Raw genomic sequence first — 25533 nt, 5'->3', positions numbered from 1 at the left:
TCATGGCACAGCTGGAGTTATAGGAGCACATGTGTCTTAGAGGATCAGCTTCAGGGTAGATGGCTCAGAAGGACCTTAGTAACCTCAACCTCTATAGTCCTTCCCTTCACAGTAAAGCACAGATAGTAGAAGATAGGATGCTTCATCTCTCTCTCTCTCTCTCTCTCTCTCTCTCTCTCACACACACACACACACACACCATACTCATGCACACATCCTTACACATACACATATGTATATACAGGACATACACATTCACACAAAATATACCTATACACACAACACAAATGCATACACTCACACACCATACATACACTACACTCAAATGAACACACATATACACACACACAGAAATACACACACATACACTCTTACACACAGTAAGATAGAACTCTATGCTTGACTTTTTTGAGTTATAGAATTTCATATTATATTTAATATTTAAAATTAATACTACATATAACTTTGTAATTTTGAAGTGTCTTTCTTGATGTCTTAAATTTCATTTGCTTATTTGCATGTGCACATGTGAGCACATGGGTGCCACAGTACATAGTTTGAGGTCAGAGGACAACTTTGGGAAATGATTCTTTCTTAACATTAGGATCTCAAGGATTAAATTCCAGTAGTCAGTCTTGGCTTAGCGGCAAGTGCCTTTCTCCACTAAGTTGTCTTGTGGGTGCATTAGTGTCTTTTAAGACACTAATGTCTATGTGTCACATAGACATTTCCCTGTGTGTCACAAGCTGGCCTGGAACTTGTTTTTCCTGCCTCTGCCTCCTTAGTGCTAACATTGTGGTGTGTGCCAGCATGCCTGGTATTTATATTCTGGAGTTTTAAACAAATGTCTGTTGGGTACCAATTCTCTATATTCCAGGAGCTGCTTAGACTATATATCACTTCAGCGTCCTTCCCTCCTTCCCTTCTCTCCTCTCTCCCTCCCTCTCCCTCCTTCTTGCCCTTTGTTCCTCTCTGCTCTTTTTCTGCCTAACTTCTCCGCTTAGAATAGTTTTATGTTGGTTTAGGTCATGTTTTAGAGAATTATCTTTGTGTTTCTTTTTTAAAGTTCTATGTCCTAGAAAAAGAGCATTTTGAAAGTCTTTCTCCCAAAGGTAGCAGTTATGTTATTTCTGAGTTCATCTTTTGATTCAAGTAAGTAGAATTGCCTTTAAGTAGGCTATTATTTGATAGCTGCCAAAAGCATTGAAAGGCTTTAAAATTATAGCCCAGTGAACTCTCTTCTCTGACATTACACCAGTGTTAATCCACAGAAAGTCAGAGCATTTCCACATGTAAATCTGCCTTTAAATTCTTTTGAGCCTATCTCACTCCAAATTTACTAACCTTTGAAACAGTGTAGGAACCCTCCTTCTCTTGTGGGGGGAAAGAACAGTATTCCACCACTGGAAAGAGTTCAGTCAACCTTTTGGAATTTTATTATGTTCAATCTATTGGGGGATATGAATGTTTTATTTATTACTTGTAAAATTGTGAAGTAAGATGTTTTAAATATAAAATATGTATAACATTTAAAATGTGAACATAATAACATTTTGATTAATACTTTATTTCATATGTGTATTGCATGCATGCATGTTCATCTTATTGTGCCTGTAGGAGCCAGAGATCCATTTTGGGTAGGCTTTTTTTTTTTTTCATTTCAACTTAAGTTTTTGAGATGGGATTTGCCTCCTGGGCAGGAGTAGCTGGCCAGTGAGTTCAAACAAACCTTCAGCCTCCACTTCCCCCATGTTTTGATTGCATGTCTGGCTTCTTATGTGGGTACTGGTCCTCATACTTGTGTGTGTGCACTTTACTGACTGAGCCATCATCAGTCAGGCCCTTCATCAATACTTCTCTAAAGACATCTAGATATGTTGTAGGCACAGAAAAGAGTGGGGACATTCTCATCTCAGGCCCTGGTTAATAACAGAGGAGGACAAGGAGAAGGCAAAGACAGGATACTAAGTTTAGGCTTTGTAAGTTACTGAGATCTAGGCTACTGTTAAAAGGAATTTTATTCTGAGTGGCCAGAATCTGCAGGTTGGGTGGAATCAATGGGAGAGGAATCTCATCCTAATAGTTAAGCTGTTGACAACGGCCCGCTGTTGGAATACTCATCCATCATATGCTTGCATCCACTCACCCGTGTCATCCATTCATCCATTAATTTACCCATTTTCTTACTCATCCAGTCATCCAAATGCTGTGAAATTGCATTAAGCCTTTTGATTCCTGCTCCCTAGCGTGAGGTGTCCCCCCAGGCTGCTGTACTGCTTCTGTCTTTCACACACCTCAGAAAACCGATTTTCTTTCACTGTAACATTTAAAATTACAAAATGAACACATATCTCATAACAAAGAAACAAAGAATGATTTCTAGAATATTGAGAAGAAACTGGAAAAAAAGTTGCTGTGGCCATGTTATATATAGGAGAGAACACTGCGGACTGCTAACATTTCTAATTCCTCTTTTTAATGCTAAAATTTGTACTCATATTCACTTCAAAGCAGCACAGAAACTAAATCACTAGTTTACAAGATTTGGACCTTGTTCTACATTCTGAGGATCCCATGGAAGGACAGATATCTAATTTGAACAGGAAGAAAATTTATCCATAATATTAGGTAGCTAAAAGTGTATCTTGCAGACATGCATATTGGAATGTATTCTAGACAGCTGGTGAAAGTACCACACATATCCTTTTGTGAGTTTGAACCCCTAGAGAATCTGCCTACTACCAGACACAGGTGTAGCAACACTTCCTGAAAGTCCCAGCACTTCTCTGACAACTGCATGCCTCTGCTCTTACTGGAGTACATCTTTTGAGCATGAGTGTTTGAATAGAATGAAAATGGAGATTCTGAGGGCAATAATGAGATTGAAAGTGCATACCTAACTGTGGAGAACCTGGGAAAAGGAGCATCTGGCCTGGACTCATGATAGAAAGGATTCTCCTTAAGTGTCACTAGTAGGGCTTAAGGTAGAGTGCTTGGCAAGCATTCACAAGAACCTGCACACTCCACTTAGAGTTCCTATTGTGATGCAACACCATAGTCAAAGCAACTTGGGGAGGAGAGAGTTTCTTTTGCTTACACTTCCATATCACAGTTCATTATTGAGGGAAGTCAAGCAGCAGCTCAAGGCAGGAAGGCGCTGATATGCAGAGACCATGGAGGAATGGTGTTTAGGACTATGGCTTGCTAGTCCTCATTTCTTACAGAACCCAAGACCTCCAGCCCATGTGAGACAATACCCACAATGAACTGGGCCCTCCATCATAAGTCACTAATAAAGAAAATGCCCTACAGGCTTGCCTACAGCCTAATTTTCATGAAGGCAGTTTCCCAATTGAGAATTCCTTTTCTGAAACAACTCTAGCTTCCATAAAGTTGATCTAAAATTAGCTAGGGCAGCCCTCAACCCTACCAAAATAATTTATTGGTACTACTAATGACCACCCCCCAAACGCAAACAATATCTACAAATGTTTCTCCTTCGTTGTCAGTGATGGTTAATCTGAATTGTCAACTTGATGAGGCCTAGAATCATTCAGGAGATAATCTCTCTAGGAGGTTCTCTAGGGAGTTACTTTGTTTAGATAATTTAAGATGTATGTGAGGGGGTCTGAGTCTAGCTTAGACTGTATAAAAAAGAAAAAGTGAGCCGAGTTCAAGTCTTCCCTGTTCCCTGTGTCCTGATCATGGGTGTGATTTAGTTAGCTGTTTCAAGTTTTTGCCATGATGGACAAAATCAGTGAGGTACGAGACAGAATAAACTCTTTTTTTCCCTTGCGTTCCCCTGTCAGGGCATTTTATCACAGCAACTACAGAGGAAACTAAGACATTACACAAAATCAATAGTCTTATTTCCCCCATTCTTAAAATGATCAATAATTATGAAACCTAAGTGTCTAACCTAGCCGCATAACTTAATGTGTCAAGACTAATGCACCATATCTCTGACAGAAACACATTGCAAAATATCATTGATCATTGTTTGCAACTGATTCTGTGTCTGGTGTCTACAATTTAGAGCTGTTTCTCCTCTTTTTTCATCATGATCTTTCCTGGATGTTCTATAACATGTATTGTAAAGTAAAAGAGATAATATACACATAGGAATAGGAAAAATGAAGTAAATCAGCAAACAGAATGCTCAATATCACATAGAATGAGGAGTTTGGGATACATGCTGTTCTTCTAGTGTTTTCAGGAAATTCTATGACCATGCTTAATATTGCGATACCCCCTTCTTTACATAACTTATTTGCCACTAAGAGAACCAAAAACCTAAAAATATCATCACAAAAATGTGAAACTAACCCTCATGTGCTATCAAGATCATTCTGAACCACTTTTGTCATTTTACATTCTGATAATCTCTATCATTCCCACCTGCCATGTATCTAACTTGCCATTCTTGTATGTTCTACCAGAGATGAATCTTACTCAAGAAGCTGTCTTTGTGTACAACTAGGAGAAACATTATTTTAGACATTTGATCCACATACTTACAATGAACAAGTACTTTTGAATACTTAGTATGTACCTGACTTAGAGAAGAGAGCCTTGGGGCTTTGGGAAATACAGTAATTGGTTTGACAGTGTATCTCCTTTGGATACCCACACCCATTGAGGAAGTACAGACACTGTCACTTCAAGGCTCTGGGTAGTTAAACTAAACCATAGCTCTATTAAAAGTTTCCTTTCTGTTTCTTTCATCTAGATGTCTGCATATCAAATTGTATTCCACTGAGTTTAGAGCTGAGAGAGCTGAACATCGGTTGAATTCTCTATTTTTCTCATAGCATCAAGAAGCTGTGTGTGCACGGAGCAAACTGTAGCTTTAGTTGCCCTGGTTACATGATGCATTTTGCCAGTCTTTCAGAAAGATGTGAACCCTAATTAACCTTAAAATTAACAGGCTAATGGCAAGGGTTTCATAACAATTCAAAAGGAGAGGCAGAAAATACCCTGGAAAATGGAAATCCAAGGTGACAGTTGTAAGCCTGCTACAATGCTAGAACACTATTGGGTTTTTAAAAAAGACTACAAAATATCAATATTGAAACAATAATGAATGCGTGTATTGTGTGTTGTTGTGTGTATGGTATGTGTATAACTAGGAATAGGTGCATGTACATGTGGTAGTTAGAGGTTAACATAGCATGTCTTACCAGAATTCTCTTTCTACTTTTGCTGTTTTTAAATGACAGAATCTGTCACTAAACCCAATGCTTATTTATTGGTTGGTCAATGAGCTTCAGGAATTCATTTGTCTCTACCCTTCCTCACCCCAGTACTGTGATTACAGGTGGATGCCATTGCACTCAGTATTTTATGTGGGTGCTGGAGATACAAACTCCAGTCTTCATGCATAAAGGGCAGGCACTTTACCAGCTGATTCATCTTTCCAGTCCAATGATCCATGTACTTAGCCCAACACCTTGTAGTGTAATTATTTGCTAAAGCTTAAATGAATACTTTTTGAAAGAAGGCTGCCTATGCTGAGTTAGAAGACTGGATGGATGAGGAGGCATTTTGATTTTGCAGTCTGTATTGTGCAGAAATGGGGATAAATTAAATGTAGTGTTTATTCTAATACATGAACTTGTTGCAGAATAGACAATCAACTGCAAATCTGCCAGAAAAATGGGCATTGCAATGTGGGTGTCCTGCTGATAAGAAATTCAGGATCAGTTAGATGGCTTGATTTAGACTCAGGTGCTGGGAAGGAAGGAATTAGTCTACACAAATACATACGTGGAAAATAAGACAATTTCAGATTGTAATGCGCCTCAGCAGGTCTTCCTTGTCCCTGGCTCTCCTTGTTCTTATATTTTATCTAATCATCTTGTTCGTTTAGTTGTTTCTCAATGTACGTACCAGTAAATGGAACTCCTGAAGAGTTCATTCCTATGAAAGACAAGACTAAAGCAGATGTTTTAACTCTCTAATGTTAACTTGTTTGGCATGGTTTCCTCATTTCTTCTTCCAACAACAACTTCCATTTTGAGGTGAATGAAATATTGCTTTCAGCAATTTCAGAGTAACTTCACCTCATCCACATGATTTCAGTTTAGGGATCAGAGAAGAGCCCAGGTTAAATATTAACCTTCAGCTGAGCTGCTGAAGCTAACACCAAGGCAAATGTGACTTTTCTAGGCTGATGTTTGGCAGGAAGTCCTGTTTCTTCCAGCTCTAGGGTAGAAATTTTGGAATTTATGCAAAGTTAAGGCCTGATTTGTGTGAAATTAAGCAAAAAGATGAACACTGGCTATGTTACGGTGGAAGTTCCACTCAAACCCCCTCTCCTATCTCTCTCCAGACCCTGCTGCATCTCACCCTGTCAAATGATGACCCCTCTCCCAGAAATGCTCAAGACCACTCCAGCAGGATATTTAAATTACCTCCCAGAAAATGGATTCATGGTTTTTCTTGTCTCCCTTTCCCATATCCTCTTTGCGGGGACTGGAAGACCATCTGGGAGTGTTGTATCTATTAAATATGGGCTTTTCCTAGTTCAGTTTGATTTGTTCTGATTTGGATCCCTGCATCATCAGAGAGGCTTATCAGGGTGTAGAAATTTTTCACCTGACTTGGCAAAGTATTCTTTATTTTCATTAACCAAATAATGGTAATCTTGGAGGCTCCCCCATCTTTTACATTGCTGCTGATCCTTTTGGATTTGCCTTTACTTTCTAGTAGAAGAAGGAGAGGGGCTCAGGTGTTTCTTTCACTAAATTCCGCATCCCTGATGGAGATTTTAGTTTTTTCTGACATCTTTGTGGATGTCTTGGAGCTATAGGACAGCTTCCCTCCTGCACCCCTACCCCGTATATGGATTGTGAAGTCATATTGACTGTATTCCATTTCTGAGGGTTATTGCAGTTTGGGATGACCACATATGACAACCTCCAAATAGGAACAGTTCTCCTAATGTTTCACTCACAGATAGACCTGAATATTATATTTGGCCAATATATGTAGATTTAAGATTATGGTTAGACATTAAACACACCCTCACAGAAGGGGAGAGGAACAAGATCTCCTGAGCATATTGGGAGTGGGAGGCGGGCAGTGAGTGGATAGAGAGTTAGGAGAAAGAGAAGGGGAGGAGAGGAGAATATGTGGGATCAGAAGGGTTGAGTGAGGGATGAATAGATGAGAGCAAGGGAAAAAAGGAGATACCATAATAGAGGGAGCCATTATAGGTTTACAGAGAAAACTGACTCTAATGTAATGTCCAGAGACCTACAAGGATGACCCCAACTAACAATCTGAGCAACAGTGCAAAGGCCTTATATGCCCTTCCCTGATAATGAGATTAATAACTAATTTATATGCCATCATAGAGCCTTCATCTAGTAGCTGATTGAAACAGAAGCAGACACTCACAGGTAAACACTCAGCCAAACTCCTGGAATCCAGTTGCAGAGATGGAGGAATGATAAGAAAAGGGATCAAGGGCTCATGGACCCCCCAGACTGATAGCTGGGAAACAGCATTATACAGACTCAGACCCCCTGAACGTGGGTCTCAGTTAGAAGGCCTGGGCAGTCTAAGGAACCTCTGACAGTGGAACTAGGATATATCCCTGGTGCACAAAAGGACTTTGGGAGCATATTCCCCATGGAGGGTTATAGAGGCAAGAGGGAGGAGCTAGACCCTACTCCAAATGACTTAACAGACTTTGATGATCCCTCCTGGAAGTCCTCACCCTCCCTGTGGAGTGAGGGGTGGGTGGTATGGGAGGAGGAATAGGGGTCAATGGAGGGAAGGAGAGGGAACTGGGATTGATAGGTAAAATAAGAATACACACACACACACACACACACACATATATATATGAAATGAAACATTACAAAAAAATCATTTCAGTGTAAGAACACTAGACATAATCCCTTATACAAACAGTATTTTTATTCTTTCTTGATGGACTTAAATTTCTTTCTTCTACCAAGCCTAACACTAATGTCATATTATTGTAATTTATTTTGAGCTAGTAGTGACATTATCTATACTAGAATGATTGACAGAGCTAAGAATCAGAGCTTGGAAACCATTTTCTGAATTTTAAACTTTATTTTCCACATGTCCCTTGGGATTTTAGGTATATTTTTATCTATATAATTTTTTCCCTTTAAGGATACTATAAATTATTTTCTTTTAGAAAAAAAAAGATTTGCCATTATCACAGAAAAAAATGAGATGATAAAAATTAACTTTACCAGTTTGAACTAATAAAGCCTCTATCAGGAATACACATAATCCCCTTTCCAGGTACTTTCTTCACTTTGAAAGACAGGCAATATTACATTTCTACTTTCTTAGGGTTTGGGCACTGTCATAATATTCTCTAGGCTTTCAAAATCTTGCTAATGACTTAATCCAATAGTTTAATTACCCTAAAATGTAAGTGGGAATTGAATAAAAGCAAATTGAAATGCTCTAACTGGATCTAGTTCAATTTCATAACAATGGATCCTTGGCTCAGGTTTCACTGCTTTTGTGATCCAATAAATAGATGGCCTTTTGGTGAAGGTCAGGCTGAAAATATTGTTTAGCATTTATAACTTTCCTGTGCTTCCTATTTAAAGCTTCTTTCTATGATGAAAAATATTCTTCTCAAGTTTTTTTTTTTATGCTTAATAATCAAAGATTCTCCAATTCCTGCAGAAGTTTCCTGGCGAGTCCTCCTGTGAGGTGTGGAGCGAGGTCTTTGACAGATATTCTCTAATTCCTTATTTGCGCCCATCTCTTCCCTTGCCTGCCTTTTGCCTTTTTTCTTTTTCTCCTTGACCCTGAATTAGTTTCTTATCAGGCAGAACTGTTAGAATCCCTGCTGGGAAGTCTCAGCCAGAGACATGGTTTCCTGCAGAGGGGAGGAAATATTCCAGCTTCCCCTTGATTGATAAGAGGGGCAGCCCCCGCTGAGCACCTGCAGAGAGCAAATCCTGGCTTCAAGCACAAGTGTGCATTCTTCAGGAATTGATCTCTGAAGGAGTCAGGAAGAACGACTTGGTGAGATCAGATCCACTGTGAAATGGTCAAGCAGAGTAGGAAGGGGACTGCTAGGTGCTGAGATTATAGTACTAGTTATGATTCATGTTGGTAACAGGTACAGTTATTTGGATACAATGGTCTTCATGTGAATCTGTCTGTGTTATGACTGCTATTGTTCAAGTACTGCATTCTCTAATTAATGGAAGTGCTTTAGTTACATTATCTATAATAATCACTCTTAAATGATAACAGCAGATATGGAAATTAGGACAGAGCATAAAATTACAGGTATTTGAATAATTATAGTGCAATCAAGTCAAAAGCAGTGATTCCTGTTTTTAACGCTGAATTTCGTGGCAAACATCACAAGAACACATGTTCTTTGTAAGTTCAAAGTACATCAGATTTTTGACAGTACAAGTACATAAATTTTCAAGTAGTTTGGGTGGTTTGGTTTTCTTTCTCCATGAATCTTTATCAAGTGAAAATTATTGTTGAACAAATGACTTCTGAGTTGGAATGAACAGACTAATATTGCAAATAGCTCCTTTAAAATGTTTGCATTATGAGACCACAACTACACAGTCTATATTTGACATAGTATTCTATGTAATAGTGAAATATTGTTGTTAATATTTAAAGAAATTGTACTAACTGAGTAGAGTCTATAACTGACTAAAGGGAAATATGATTAAGTCAGTATTAAGTTTGACTGGTGGGACTGGTAGGTATAAAATATAGTTCATATCGTAGAAAATTTTTTGCCATGCTCATAAATGTTTTTATGCCATGTTAATATCAGAATGTAATAATTAAGTGCACTTAAAAACACACAAATAACATGTGATACAGATGAAATAAGGAGTAGACAGAAATATACTAATTTACTGATAGCATAACCATGCAGAAATTAAAGATATAACTGGAATAAGACAAATGTCATTGCTGTCTTGGCTAAAGTTTTCTTTCTAATTTCTTTGGTGAAGATAGTTTACTTTTCATATTATTATAATAAGTTACTGAGGATAACAGTAGGTGTCCAAATAATAATTCCCTGAAGATGTTGACACTCCAACTCTGATTCCAGAAATTCATTATGTTACAAGTTTATATGTTATATGTCATGAAGGACCTTGCATAAATTAAAGGTGTAAGTCTTATAATGAGGAGAGCCCAATGTAATCATGTGAGTCCCTGAATGAAGCAGAGGAAGGCAAAAGTCAGAGACATGGAGCCGAAGTTGGGAGACTGAGGAGAAAATGATGGGAGGGTAGAATAATAAACTCTCATAGGCTCTGAGATGTAGAAGTTCATCTGTTCCTGAATTGTGTGACTTATACTGCTCACCCAAATGCTGGGAGAAAGAAATTAGTAGGAGGAAATATTGTTCAAAGGTGACCCTGAGGAAAATAGATGCCTTTATGGTATACAACAGGTTGTAAGGAGGTAACTGGTAGGAAAGTCTCGTGCTAGGTAGTACAGACTTTCTCTCCAGTGTTAGAGCTCTAGAACTCACAGTAACTTCTAACAATGGTAGAAAGGGAATGAGGACCTTACTACAAAGGCAAAGAACTAGAATGGATTCAGGAGTGGAGTCTTCCCAGAACCCCTAGCTGGAGGCTGCTTTTCAGCATCTGACTTTGGCCTTGTGAAATTTAAATCAGAGAAACCAGCTGAGTTATCCTTGATACCCTCTCTACCTACAGATCTAGGGAATTCCTAAGTGTGCAGAGTTGTTTTAAACTACTGAATTCATAGTGATTTGTTAGATCAGGAAGAGAAATAAATACAGCAACATATAGAAAGACATATGATTCTTCATGAACTTTTCTCCATTTGCAGTCCCACGTAGCCACCACCCAGAAAACGAATAGAGTATTTCAGGAACACTAGAAGAGTCCCTTGATAACTGCCTGGTGAGAAATGTAGTTTTCTATTTTGTTGGGTCTTTACTTGTGAAGGTACCTACAACACATAAAACTTAAGATAAATGTATATGATGAATGTATATAATACCCTTGCTAACATTCCTCTTATCATGAGACTCTCAGCAATTAATTTTATGATAGGTGAGAAAAATATATTGCCCTTTCTTCCCCACAAAGGGTAACCTTAAGAGAGTGAGAACATATGCCTTAAACAGTGAGAAAAGATTTGGAATGTGTATTAAGCATATGACTTATATCTTGAATATGTAAATAATTGCTTCAAGTCCATAACTAAAAGACAATTCTATAAAGAGTGGGCAAAATGCTTGAATAGGCATTTCATGGAAGTGCATAACCAAAAGGCCAATAAGGCACATGGAAAGTTGGTTGATGTCATCAGTCACCAGGGGGAGGAGAGCCCATGAGCTGGCACTGCAGAGATTAACTGGCTACACTTACAAAGACTGTCAACACTTCAAACAAAATGCAGAGTGACTGCATCTCTCACATATCCTTCATGGGCTTTAGTTGCTACAGTCTGGAAAACTATTTAGAAGCATCCACCATGGTGATCCTTGTTAGTGTTTCCACAAGCACACATTCACTAGAGAAGCACTGTTTTCCTGAGGGGACTGGTTCTTAGGATGATGACTATATGGTAGCAGTTGGGAGGGATAAAAAGAATGGGAAAGGCCAACATAAGGGTGTTCTGAATATTCAGGAGAAACTCCAGCACTGTGTAAGTTTGTTTCCTCTACCAGGGCTTCAGGCATTATGAGTAAATCAAATGTTTATGAAGCTATGTGGTGTTGTGGAATATAATATTTGTGTAACTATGTAAAGACATGTTCATTTGTTTAACTATGTAGAGATGTGTTGCTGTTTTACCTCGTCTGCCTAAGGTCTGTTAAAGAGCTGAATGGGGTGGTGGGAGAGAGAAGTGGGGGCAGCCCGCTTGGGGCCAGCCAACCATGGGCCAGACTATCAGTGGCTGGCCAGTCAGACACAGAGGAAGCAGGAAAGCGGGATGGACTGCATGTAGCTGAGGTAAACAAGCCTCGAGGCAGCACATAAATGGAGATGGAGTTTCTTTTCTGCCAGGTCCTGCCACCCACAAATAAATATACAGAGTCTCATATCAATTATGAAACTGCTTGGACGAAGGCTCAGGCTTCTTACTGGCTAGCTCTCTCTTAATTATTAACTCATAGTTTACCCATAATCTGGCATGTCACTCCTTCAGCAGATACATGGCTTATCCTTGATGCCTCTCTCTGCCTTCCTCTCAAATTCTCCTGACCTGGTAACCCTGCTAATACTTTCTGCCTAGCTACTGACCAATCAATGTTTTATTCATCAATCAGTAAGAGAAACATATATACAGAAGGACATCTCCCATCATCTATCTCTTTTCTGTTTAAATGAAAAGAAAGTTTTAACTTTAACATAATAAAATAATATATAACAAAACATTTATCTAGCAAGAACTATAGTTAACAATATTTAACAATATTTTTTTGAGACAAGGTTTCTTTGTGGCTTTAAACTATCTATTGTAGACCAGACTGGTCTTGAACTCACAAAGGTCCGACTGCTTCTGCCTCCTGAGTGCTGGGATTAAAGGTGTGTGCCACCACCACCTGGCACATTTGGCAAAATTTAAAGAAAATATTCTAACTCTATCTTTGTGAGTCTAAAGTTTTATATGTAACTTATCTTTTATCATAACTAAGGAAAACCATAACTATCTGTCTTCAACTCCATCAAAGACCTCAGAAGGATAAGATATAAACTCTAGAATTGACAGAGCCATTTCAATTCCTGGAGAGTCACCCAAAGTTCCTTTGTAACATTGGGGCATCCATCCTTAGCCCATAGGCCTAGAGCATTTGGAAGACTTATCAGCAAAGCAGGAAATTTGAAACTGTCCTGTATTGGCAGTTTGTCAGTCACTTTTCTCTGAGTCCTGCAGAATATCTGGCAGACTCTTCCATGAAGCAGGGACCTTAAAGAACTGTCCCATCTTGTTTTGGCAAATTCAGTAGTTACTTTCCTCTGGGTCTTGTATGTCCATTTTGGATGGCATACAGACAAACAATCCAGGCAACCAGTTTCTTACCCAAATGGTTAGTCTCACCATGTTGAAAGCAAACTCCATAATGTGCTTTTTTGATGCCCATCTTCCTCTCCGAAGTAATTGGTATTGCCAGGAGAAGTTGTGTCTTATTGTCATGAAAAAATCCTAAACCATTCTGGCAGGAGTAAGATGATATCTCAGAGTTGTTTTGATTTGCATTTCCCTGATAGATATGGATGTTGAGCACTTTCTTAAGTGTCTTTCAGCCTTTTTGATTTCCTCTATTGAGTATTCCCTATTCAGTTCTGTACCCATTTTTTAATAGGGTTATTTGGTGTTTTGGTGACTAGTTTCTTGAGTTCTTTGTATATTTTGGAGATCAGCCCTCTGTCAGGTATAGGATTGGTGAAGATCTTTTCCCAGTCTGTGGGCTGCCATTTGGTCATGTCAACTGTGCCCTTTGCCTTACAGAAAGAAGCTTCTCAGTTTGAGGAAGTCCCATTTATTAATTGTCGATCTCAGTGTCTGTGTTACTGGAGTTATAATCAGGAAGGGGTCTCCTGTACCAATTTGTTCAAGAGTACCTCCAACGTTCTCTTCTAAGAAGTATAGTATTGCTGGATTTATGTTGAGGTCTTTGATCCATTTGGACTTGAGTTTTGTGCGTGGCGATAGGCATAGGTTTATTTGCAATCTTCTACACACCATCATCCAGTTGTGCCAACACAATTGCTAAAATTAGGAACACCAATGACAGCTTATGCTGGAGAGGATGTGGAGAAAAGGGAACACTCCTCCACTGCTGGTGGGGAGTGCAAACTTGTACAGCCATTTTGGAGATCATTATGGCGGTTCCTCAGGAAATGGGAATCAGTCTACCACAGGACCTGGCAATCCTCCTCTTAGGCATATACCCAAATGATCCACATCCATGCAACAAAGACATGTGTTCAACTATGTTCGTAGTGGCATTATTTGTAATAGCAAGAATCTGGAAGCAACCTAGATGCCCCTCAACTGAAGAATGGATACAGATGTGGCACATTTACACAATGGAATACTACTGTGCGAGAAAAACAAAACAATGGGATCTTAAAATTCGCAGGCAAGTGGATGGCACTTGAAGAAACCATCCTGAGTGAGGTAACCCAGTCACAAAAAGAAGAACATGGTATTTACTCATATGTGGATTTTAGACACAGAGGAAAGGATCACAAGCCTATAATTCACACCATCAGAGAAATTAGGATACAAGGAGGATTCTTAGAGATTCATATAAGGTCCCTCACAGAAGAGGAAAGGAACAAGATGATCTGAGAATATTGTGAGTTGAGGGAGACAGTGATTGGAGAGGGATCTAGGAGAAAGAGAAGGAGAGGAAAGGAAAGCAGGTGGGACTAGGAAGATTGAGTCAGGGGAGGAATAGATGAGAGGAGAGGGAGTGAGTGAGAGAGAGAGAGAGAGAGAGAGAGAGAGAGAGAGAGAGAGAGAGAGAGAGAGAGAGAGAATAAAAGAGGGAGCCATTATAGGTTTAAAGAGAAAACTGACTCTAGAGAAATGTCTAGAGACCTATAAGACTGACCCCAACTAACAATTTGAGCAACAGTGGAAAGGCTACCTTAAATTTCCTTCCCTGATGATGAGATTGATGACTAACTTATCCACTATCATAGCATCCTCATCTAGTAGTTGATGTAAACAGATGCAGATACCCACAACTAAACACTGAGCCAAACTGGAATCCAGATGCAGAGAGGGAGGACAAGACCAGGCTTCAGAAACCCACAGATACAGCTGACCTGAACAAAGATGAGCTAATAGGCCCCCAGACTGATAGCTGGGAATCCAGTATTGGACTGACTCAGACCCCCTTGAACATGGGTCAGAGGGCCTGGGCAGTCTAAGGGACCTTGGACAGTGGAACCAGGATATTTCCCTGGTGCAAGAAAGGACTTTGGGAGCATATTCCCCATGGAGGGATACTCCCTTAACCTAGAGGTAAGAAGGAAGGCCTAGTCCCTACTTCAAATGACTTGACAGATTTAGATGACCCCTCCTGGAAGGCATCACCCTACATGTGGAATGGGGGGGGTTGTGAGGGGAGGGTGGTCGGGAGGCATGAGAGGATAGGAGAGAGGGAAAGATGTAGGGAGGGAGGTAGAGAGGGAGGTAGGGAGGGAGAGGGAACTGGGATTGATATCTTAAATAAAAATAGTAAAAATAAAAAAAATAAGTGTTTCTGTGACTTCAAAAAAAAAAAAAAATCCTAAACCATTTTAAATGCCATATTCTGTTGGTCTTTGAAATGTTTAAAAACTATCTATCCGTGTCAAATATATCTCTGTACATCTAGAAAACCTAACTAACATAACTATAAGTTTTGAATATTTTAGGTGACTATCATCTGTATTTAATTATATATTACATTTTTTAAAGCTGTATATACACAATATCTAAACAAGAGTAAAAATATGCCTATAACAAAATTGGCTTTAAATTTGTATCAATAAATCAATATTCATATCAAAGTACAGTATTTGTTTCTATCTCCTGTTCCCTTTTTTTTTTTTTTTCTTTAGAAATAGATTAACTGGGATCATTAACCATTTGTAATCAACCTCATTTAAATGGCTAAAACATAAACAATATTTGGGATTATGGGTATAGTGCTCTACAAACTACTGCTTTTTCCTATCTGGGGGTGTTGTCAATCCCAAAGGGATCCTGGTAAAACCTAGAAACCTTGATGGGAGATGTCATTCTGTAAATATGTTTCTCATACTGGTTAATGAATAAAGCACTGTTGGCCAATAGGAAAGCAAGATAGGTGGGGCTAGGAGACAAGGAAGAAAGAGGAAGTAGTAAGGAGGTGTCAAGATGGAGAGTCTGGAGAGAGCTGGACGCCAGCTGGCTCTCCAAGGGTAAGAGGAGACCACATGGAAATACATAGATTAGCAGAAATGGGTTAATACTTAAGACAGAGCTAGCCGATAAGAAACTAGTACCTGGCCAATAGCATTATATCAAATACAGAGTCTCAGTGTGTTAATTGGAGCTGGCATGGCGGCGGGACAAGACCAGGCAGAGGGCAGAACAACCTTCTTACAAAACCTAGCCAAATCCTGGCTGCAGCGGTCTGTGATACTGTATGGTCTCAGCTGTTTTGGATGTTGGATCACCTGGGCGACTTCTTCAAACCATATTAGTCTGGAAGTAACCCATGTAAAGATGGAAAAATTTAGCCTAATTTTCCCCAGACTCTGCCCCCTAGCAGTGAGTAGGCAAAAGGTCATTCTTGACTGTTTACCACAGGGCGGTTTACTGACAGCACCTGTGAGTGAATGAGAACAGGAAATGAGCTGTGCCACACTATCTAGAAGCCCTAGCGAAAGCAGACTTCCTGGGCTAAGTGCGGGCTTAGATAGTTCAAATTGATTGGTCCACACTGGATGCTATGAGATGATTGGTTTGTGATGCTAGGGCTTTGTTGTAACCCTATAAAAGCTGTCTGAACCCTGTACCCAGGGTTCCCAGTCCTCTACCCCACGTGGGGTATGGCTGTGGACCCCAGTGCACTGGAATATAAAAGACCTCATGCTTTTACATCAAGACCGCTTCTCATGAGTGATTTTGGAGGGCCACCTTTCATGAGTGATTTGGGGGGCTGCCTTTCCTGAGTGGGGGCGTGAGGGTCCATGCCCTCCACGGGTCTTTCACCCATAGCTTTTCATCACCTGTGGAAACAAGCAGAACTTCTTTTCCAAAGTAACCTGTCCTTAGACTTAAATTTTGAAGTCAAGGCATTTTATTTTTTTTTTATTTTTATTTATTTATTTATTTTATTTAATTTTATATAACAAAGTCCAATTAAATGAAAACAGACATTTATACACAATATTTGGGAATTTGGGCGTCGTTCTTTCCAAACTACTTCCTGCTGGTAAGGGGCGCTGTCTTGGGGGATTCGAAGAAGATTCAGATATCCTAGCTGTAGTCTGTAGGGCTGTTTTGTCCAGCTGTTTGGAATGTAGGATCAGCTTGTACTCTGTTTCAGGCGGTCTGGTGTGATCAAACCACATTAGTCTGGAAGGAATCCACATCTTTTCATTTTCTGTGGAAACAAAAATAGAAATACTTTTCCCCAGTAACTTGTTCTTCAACTTAAATTTTGGAGTCAAAGCGTTTTTTTTTTTTAAATTTATTATTTTACATGTCGATCCCAGTTCCCTCTCCCTCCCTCCCTCCCTCCCCTCTAGCCCTCCCTCCCTCCTTCCCTCCCTTTTGCCCTCTCTACCCTCTCCCATGCACTCTAAACACCCTCCCCTCCCAACCCCCACCACAATACCATATGTAGGGGAATGCCATCCAGTTGGGGTCATGTAGATCTGACAGGTCCTGTGAAGTAGGGACTAGGGCTTCTCTCCTATCTTAGAATAAGGCAGTTATCCCTCCATGGGGGATATGTTTGCAAAGTCCTTTTGTGCACCAGGGATACATCCTGGCTCCACTGTCTGAGGTCTCTTAGACTGCTCAGACATTCTGGCTGAGACCCATATTCAGGGGGGTCCGAGTCAGTCCCCTGTTGGCTTCCCAGCTTTCAGTCTAGTGGCCCTTAGCTCCTCCTTGTTCAGGTAAGCTGTCTCTATGTACTTCTACCGCATGGTCTTGTCCTCTCCATCTGCTTCTGGGTTCTAGTTCGACTCAGTGTTTATGTATGGGTGTTTGCTCCTGTTTTCAACAGGCATTAGTTGAGGACTCCATGGAGAAGTTAGTTGTTGATCTCACTCTCCGGGAAGGGCATTTATGATAGCCTTTCCACGGAAGCTGAGATTGTTAGTTGGGAGCAGTCTTGTAGTTCCCTCGTCCTTTCTTTGTGTTCAACTTTATCTTCAAACCAATATTGGCTCCCTCTTTTATGTTCTCTCTCTCTCTCTCTCTCTCTCTCTCTCTCTCTCTCTCTCTCTCTCTCTCTCTCTCTTTCCTATTTTCCATTCCTAACCAGGCTCAATCCTTCTGGTCGCACATGCCTTCCTCTCCTCCCTCTCATTTTCTCCTACTTCTCTCTCCATTAGCTGTCCTCCCCCACTTTACCTGAGGTCTGGGGGACTTGTCCCTTCCCAGTTCTGTGAGGGACTTTATATGAATCTCTTAGAATACAACTTGTATCCTAGTTCCTCTGGTGATGTGAATTATAGGCTGGTGATCATTTGATCTAGTTCTAAAATCCATATATGAGTGAGTACATACTGTGTTTCTCTTTTTGTGACTGGGTTACCTCATTCAGGATGGTTTCTTCAAGTGCCATACACTTGCCTGCGAATTTCAAGATACCATTATTTTTTTCTGCAGAGTAGTATTCCATTGTGTAGATGTGCCACATCTTCATTAACCATTCTTCAATTGAAGGGCATCTAGGTTGCTTCCAGGTTCTTGCTATTACAAATAGTGCTGCTATGAACATAGTTGAACAGATGTCTTTGTTGCATTGATGTGAATCCTTTGGGTATATGCCTAAGAGGGGGATTGCCGGGTCCTGTGGTAAACTAATTCCCATTTTCCTGAGGAACCGCCATACTGATCTCCAAAATGGCTGTATGAGTTTGCACTCCCACCAGCAGTGGAGGAGTGTTCCACTTTCTCCACATCCTCTCCAACATAAGGCATCACTGGTGTTTCTAATTTTAGCCATTCTGGCAGGGGTAAGATGGTATCTCAAAGTTGTTTTGATTTGCATTTCCCTGATAGCTAAGGATGTGGAGCATTTTCTTAATGTCTTTCAGCCTTTTTGATTTCCTCCATTGAGAATTCTTTCTTCAGTTCTGTACCCCATTTTTTAATAGGGTTATTTGGTGTTTTGTTGACTAGTTTCTTGAGTTCTTTGTATATTTTGGAGATCAGCCCTTTGTCGGATATAGGATTAGTGAAAATCTTTTCCCAGTCAGTGGGCTGCCGTTTGGTCTTGTCAACTGTGTCCTTTGCCTTATAGAAGCTTCTCAGTTTGAAGAGGTCCCATTTATTAATTGTTTCTTTCAGTGTCTGTGCCCCTGGAGTTATGTTCAAGAAGCGGTCTCCTATACCAATTTGTTCAAGGGTACCTCCTACTTTCTCTTCTAAGAGGTTCAATGTGGCTGGATTGATGTTGAGGTCTTTGATCCATTTGGACTTGAGTTTTGTGCATGGTGACAGACATGGGTCTATCTGCAGTCTTCTACACACCCTCATCACAATTGTGCCAGCACCATTTGTTGAAGATGCTGTCTTTGCCCCATTGTATAATTTTAGCTGTTTTGTCGAAAATCAGGTGTTCATAGGTGCGTGGATTAATATCAGGATTTTCAATTCGATTCCATTGGTCTACCTGTCTATTTTTATGCCAATACCAGGCTGTTTTCAGAACTATAGCTCTGTAGTAGAGCTTAAAGTCAGGAATGGTGATGCCTCCTGAAGTTCTTTTATTGTATAGGGTTGTTTTGGCTATCCTGGGTCTTTTGTTTTTCCATATAAAGTTGATTATTATCCTTTCAAGGTCGGTGAAGAATTGTGGTGGGATTTTAATGGGGATTGCATTGAATCTGTAGATTGCTTTTGGTAAGATTGCCATTTTTACTATGTTTATCCTACCTAACCAAGAGCATGGGAGGTCTTTCCATTTTCTGGTATCTTCTTTAATTTCTTTCTTTAGAGTCACAAAGTTCTTATTATATAGATCTTTTACTTGTTTGGTAAGCGTTACACCAAGATACTTTATGTTGCTTGTGGCTATTGTAAAGGGTGATGTTTCTCTGATTTCTTTCTCTGCCTCTTTGTCGTCTGAAAAAAATAGGGCTACTGATTTTTTTGAGTTTATCTTGTATCCTGCTAGTTTGCTGAAGGTGTTTATCAGCTGTAGGAGTTCCCTGGTAGAGTTTATTGGGTCGCTTATGTAAACTATCATATCATCTGCAAATAGAGACAGTTTGGAAGTCAAGGCATTTTAAAAATATATATGTTGGATTGATCCAGCAACATTTATAATCAAATGTCTTTTAGCAGCTATTGCTCTTTCCACAGCAATCAGTAACACAACACAACCATAAGACAACACAATAACAGACTGTGTATGTGTGTTTTCCATCTTTATGTGCCTTTTTTTATTACTCTTTTTTTTTAACTTTTATTTTTTTTCCTTTTTTGAGACAGGGGTTCTCCATGTATTTTTACCAATTTGAGCAGGAGAAAGCTATTGATGAGGAGAAATGAAAACTCTTCCACCACGGAAAATCACACAAGTTGTAAGGAAACCTCACTAAGGTCAGGGCAGTTTTCTGTTCTTATCTTTTCAGAGAAAGAGAAAATACCCATCTTGAAGAAGTCAAAAGACATTGGACATGTAGATGCCTAAAGGAGAAAGGATAGGTAGAAAGAATCATCAAACGAAGAAGAATCTGACTTATGATACCAATATCCATACAGGGTAAAATCAATCTAAACCCCTGTATCTCCTTATTTCCTAGTACAATAGTAGTCCCAATTCACATAAAAAATCAAAAGCTGGCTTTGGAGTTAGACTGTGGCTCTCCTTTAAATTCAAGCATGTTGTTAAAAGAAAAATTCAGAGTTTCCATCTCATATCAGAAGAGCCAACTAGTGTGAGACAGAAGAAAACAAAAATCTAGGGAACATTATTGTCAAACCTCTGTTTTCTCTCAAAAAAAAAATCCTAATTTTCCTTGTACTTATTTTCATCCTTATTGATACCTTCCCCAGTTTGCATACCTATAATGCTGTTCTAGACAGTTCCAGATTAGCTAGCTGAGATGGTGTACCTTTTTATAACACTCTGGCCAGAGCTTCATATAAGAACTTCAGATAGGCATCACCTGCTACTCAGAGTCCAGCTACAAATGTTATAGCTAGTTCTCTTGAGACTCAACCATTGCTTCAGTTTTTTTCTCCCCCTACAGAATTCCTTAGAGTCACCTTCACACCATGACAGCTGGAAGTAATTCTAAGAAAACAATATCCCCTTTCCCTACAGTTGGCTTAGATGGTATTTTGGTTTGTTCCCTAGAAAATGGATTATTATCACCTGCTAAGGGTTGGTTTTAAGTTGTATAGTGTTGGGAATGGAAAATGGCATCCAGACTCAGAAATCTGTTTTAGAAAAGCTTAAAGGGTATGGGTGGGATGGGATATAAGTAGATTAACATATCTCCTTGTGAAGTACTTTAGCAACTTCTAGCTATAGACAACTTACATTGTTACAGATTCTTGTATGTTGAAACTTATGTAAAATTAATTTTGTATTCCTGTCTTAGATAATTTGTATATTGTTTCAAACTTTATGTTTGTAGTACTGTGTAGGCTCTTTTTTCTGTTTACAATGTTTTGCACACAGATATAAGAGTATCTTTATTATGTTCTGTGTATATATGCTTCTACACATGCTTATTTTGTATATTGATACAATTTAGGATTTTTTTTTTCATTGTGTTGTACTATATTGTTATACCTACAGTCAAGATATTCCAGTTCCACCTCTGATTTAGAGATTTACATGTATAGGTATATAGTTATAAATTTGAAGTCATTGTCCTTATGCTGCACATCAGTTTAAAGTTTGTTTATATTATATTTGGAAATTTCAGTCACTGAGTAATTATGTTTCTGAGTATTACAGATTATAGTTATCCATGCTCATTATACCTAATGATGTTAGTCAGGTTCTATATGTGCTCAGAGATGTACCCAACATGGATATTTTATCTTCAAACACTTCAAAGACCTACAAAATATGACATTTAAAAGTTTTAGTAATTTAGAACTCTGTTGACACGAGACACAATTGCTCCTGATAACATCCAGCTATTCCTGAGAGTATGATGGGCACCGATGACACTCCATTTGGAGTTTGTTTTCTTTTTGGCTACTGGCCTTTTGGGCAAAGAACTGTCCCTACCTCGACCTCTGACTTTGGACATGCTGTCCTCACTGAGCTTGTAGGAGACAAACTTAAAGGAACTTCTAAACCTTGCCAAGTCAAGGCAGGACAGTTTTCATTCTGCTTCTGAGATGGTCTGTCAGATCCTCTAGGCCTTAGCCAAAGTTGGTTGCCCTGACATTACTGTGAAACCTTGGGTGACTGTCCAGGTAGCCTGCTGCCTCTGTCTTTCCTTGCACCTTTAGGAAGTTGCATGCTTGTACTTCCTGGTTACCCTAGTAATGTTATTTTCTTTCTCAGATTTTAATGAGTTTGAAGACTAGACAGTCACAGCTAATACTCTCTCATTTTAGATAGAAAATAATAGGTACAAGACTTATACTTTCCAGATTAGGACAACAATCAGAGTAATCTCTGTTATACACCATTACCCTAAATGTGTAGAATGTGTCTATTGCTCAGTGTTGTTCTTGCTGGTTGTAGGTCTTAATTTGTATATGTTTTAACCTTTCCTTCTTCTGGAATATACTTGATATTTGTTATCATTGTATATAGTTTTTGTATCAGGCTTAAAACCCTCTTCTTTAGATAAAATTGGAATTGTAGTGGCATCTCGCCTTGCCAGTGAACTTGTGGTGGTGGCCACACCTTTTGGGCATGGTTTCAGGTGCAAACGTGAAAGGTAGAGGAGAGACTGGCTTGAGCTCCCTTGAGTTATGGAGAGTATCGGAAGGGGAAAACATCTTCTGAAGCAGGTTATTTACTCTTACCTGTGTAAGTGCTTCCCTAATAAATAGTTATTTATCATGGTTCTGGTAGACTCATTTAAACCCTGCCTTCAAATAAATTAATAGAAATGGGTTAATTTTAGTTAAAGAAAAAAAGCTAGCTAGAAACAAGCCTAAGCTAAGGCCTGGAATTGATAATTAATAATGAGTCTCTATGGAAGCTGGTGGTCTAAGAAAGTGTGCTACATTTGGCATCCAATGTGGAACATGCAGTTCTACATAGGCCTGGGAAATGTGGAAAAAAGACAAAAGAAAGAAAGAAAGGCAAGCAGGCAGGAAGGAAGGAAGGAAGGAAGGAAGGAAGGAAGGAAGGAAGACAACAAAAGACAAAAATGACGTGGCTTTGTAACCCGGTGCTCATAGCATACAGAAGCGGAACTCTGACTATGGTGAGAACTTGAGTAGAAACAACAAGCTAAGTAAAAATGCCTGCAACAGTGTGGGCAACAACTTCCTAGTGCTGGGTTGATTAAATGAATTTTCTGGTCAAATGCAGCTCCCAGTTAGATGCAGCTCTCAGCCAAGCCTGCAGGATGTAGAGCTCAGCTCAGCTCTATAGACCTGAATAAGGATGGAGCCAGCCATCAACTTGAAATCACACTTAAAGTCAGAGAATGCTACAGGGGCACAGTAAAGTAGGTCCAAATCAAATAAATCTATAAACAGGGTACAGTGTGTTTAAAAATGTGCCTAGATGCTTAAGAAAGAAAAGAAAATGGGTATAAAGAGTCATAGGAAAAATAAATAGTTGAAGAATAATAAAGTAACATCTTTAAAGAGAGAGTAAGGTAACATAAAGGAAAAAAGTCATGTAAAGATGGGAAATACATAGTGAGTTTCAGGGTCATGTATGGTGTTGTGTTGAATGCTGATGAGCAAATGACAGCTGCTGAGAGACTGAATTATAAAAGCGACTGCTGAATTAAACCAGCCTAGATATGTTAGGGATGTCTTAAATTTAAAATGGAATTCAGAAAATGTATTGCATTGGGGGAGGGGTTATGCTTTTGTTTCCACAGGAAACCAAAGGCTGTGAATTCCTTCAAGGATAATAAGGATCAGGTTTGATAAGGGAGAGACCTCCTTAAAATCTTGACTACAAACATAAAGAAATACACCAAGAAAAAACTATGAGACATTGAGACAGCACCAATTTACTTCAAAAGGAGATAATGGGCATCAAAGAACTTCCATATGGAGTCTGCTTTCATTGTAGCAAAGCCAGACATTTGAACAAGAAACTGCCCTTGCTTGACTGCTGACAATATATTATACAAACTGGACAAGCAGGACAAGGCCAGAAAGACCTTCAAAATTGCTGCTCCATAGAAAAGTCTGCCAGATATTCTAGGCATGTAAGCTAAAGATGGATGCCCCAACGTTGTAGAGGAGCCTTGGGTGAATATGCAGGTAACCAGAGTTTCTGTTGTTTCTATAGTTTTGGAAGTGGCTTGTGTAGTTCTTGCCATTTGCTCTTGTTACCTCACTGGCAATAGGCCTTAAGTATGTATGTTCTTACTTTTTCTTCTTCTAGAGCTTATTTGATATTTACTGTCTTTGTATATAGTTATGTGTCAAGCCTAAATCTTTTCTTTAGATTAAAAGGGAAATTGTAGTGAATATTCACCTCGCCCACACCTGTTGTACTGACCAAGTCCATTGGGGCATGGGAACAGGTGTGGGCATGACTCAGTCTGGGTCCCTACCAGGATGTGGTCTCTCTTACTTCTGGGTCAGAGACATCCTTGGAGTGGGAACCTGCGGCAGTTGTCTGTTTGTTGTATAAGTGAATTTTCCCTGAATAAACCTTTATCAGCCTGTATTGTGTCCCAGAATCTTATTACCCGCTTTAAGTTTGCACTGAACTTCCTGATAATTCATACTACTATATCCTTCTGGGTTCTTCGGTGGAGTTGAAGACTAGATATAGTTACAGTTTTCCTTAGTTGTTGTTGTTATTATTTGGTTTTTCAAGACAAGGGTTCTCTGTATAGCTTTAGAGCATGCCCTGACACTCTCTCTGTAGACTAGACTGGCCTGGAACTCACAGAGATCTGCCTGCCTCTGCCTCCTGAGTGCTGTGATTAAAAGTGTGCACCACTACCATCTGGCTTCCTTAGTTATAACAGAAGGTAAATAAGGTTCAAAACTTTGGACTTACCAAGATAGGAAAAATAACAAAGTATTTTCTCTGAATTTTGCCAAACAAGTGGACTGAATAGTATAAATGTAATTATTGATAGTTATTGTACATAGTTTTACTACGTTAGAGTTAAAACCTTTCCTTTTTATTTAGACAAAAAGGGGTAAATGTGGAATAGAATATTTGTTTAACTATATAAAGATGTGTTGCTTTTGTTTATGTTGCATTTGTTTAACTATATAAAGATGTGTTGCTTTTATGTTGCATTTGTTTAACTACTTAAAGATGTGTTGCTGTTATACCTTATTTGTCTAAGGCACCTGATTGGTCTAATAAAAAGCTGAATGGCCAATAGAAGGGCTGGTGAGAGAGAGAAAAGTAGGGCCAGCTAGCTGGGGGCCAGCCAGTTGAGGGACCAACCTGGGAGTGGCAGGACAGCCAGACATGGGGAAACGAAAGAAGAATGGAAGTATGTAGCTGAGGTAAATGAGCCTTGGGGCAACATGGATTAATAGAAATGGGTTAATTTAAGTTAAAAAAAAAAAAAAAGCTAGCTAAAAAACAAGCCTAAGTTAAGCCTAGCATTCATAATTAATAATAAGTCTGCTTGTCATGATTTGGTGGCTGGTAGTCCAAGAAAGCCTACTACAATGCGGCTTTGCTTGCCC

The sequence above is a fragment of the Phodopus roborovskii genome, unplaced genomic scaffold (genome assembly GCF_943737965.1).
Source record: "Phodopus roborovskii unplaced genomic scaffold, PHOROB, whole genome shotgun sequence".
NCBI classification, from domain to species: domain Eukaryota; kingdom Metazoa; phylum Chordata; class Mammalia; order Rodentia; family Cricetidae; genus Phodopus; species Phodopus roborovskii.
Note: the sequence above shows the minus strand (reverse complement) of the source record.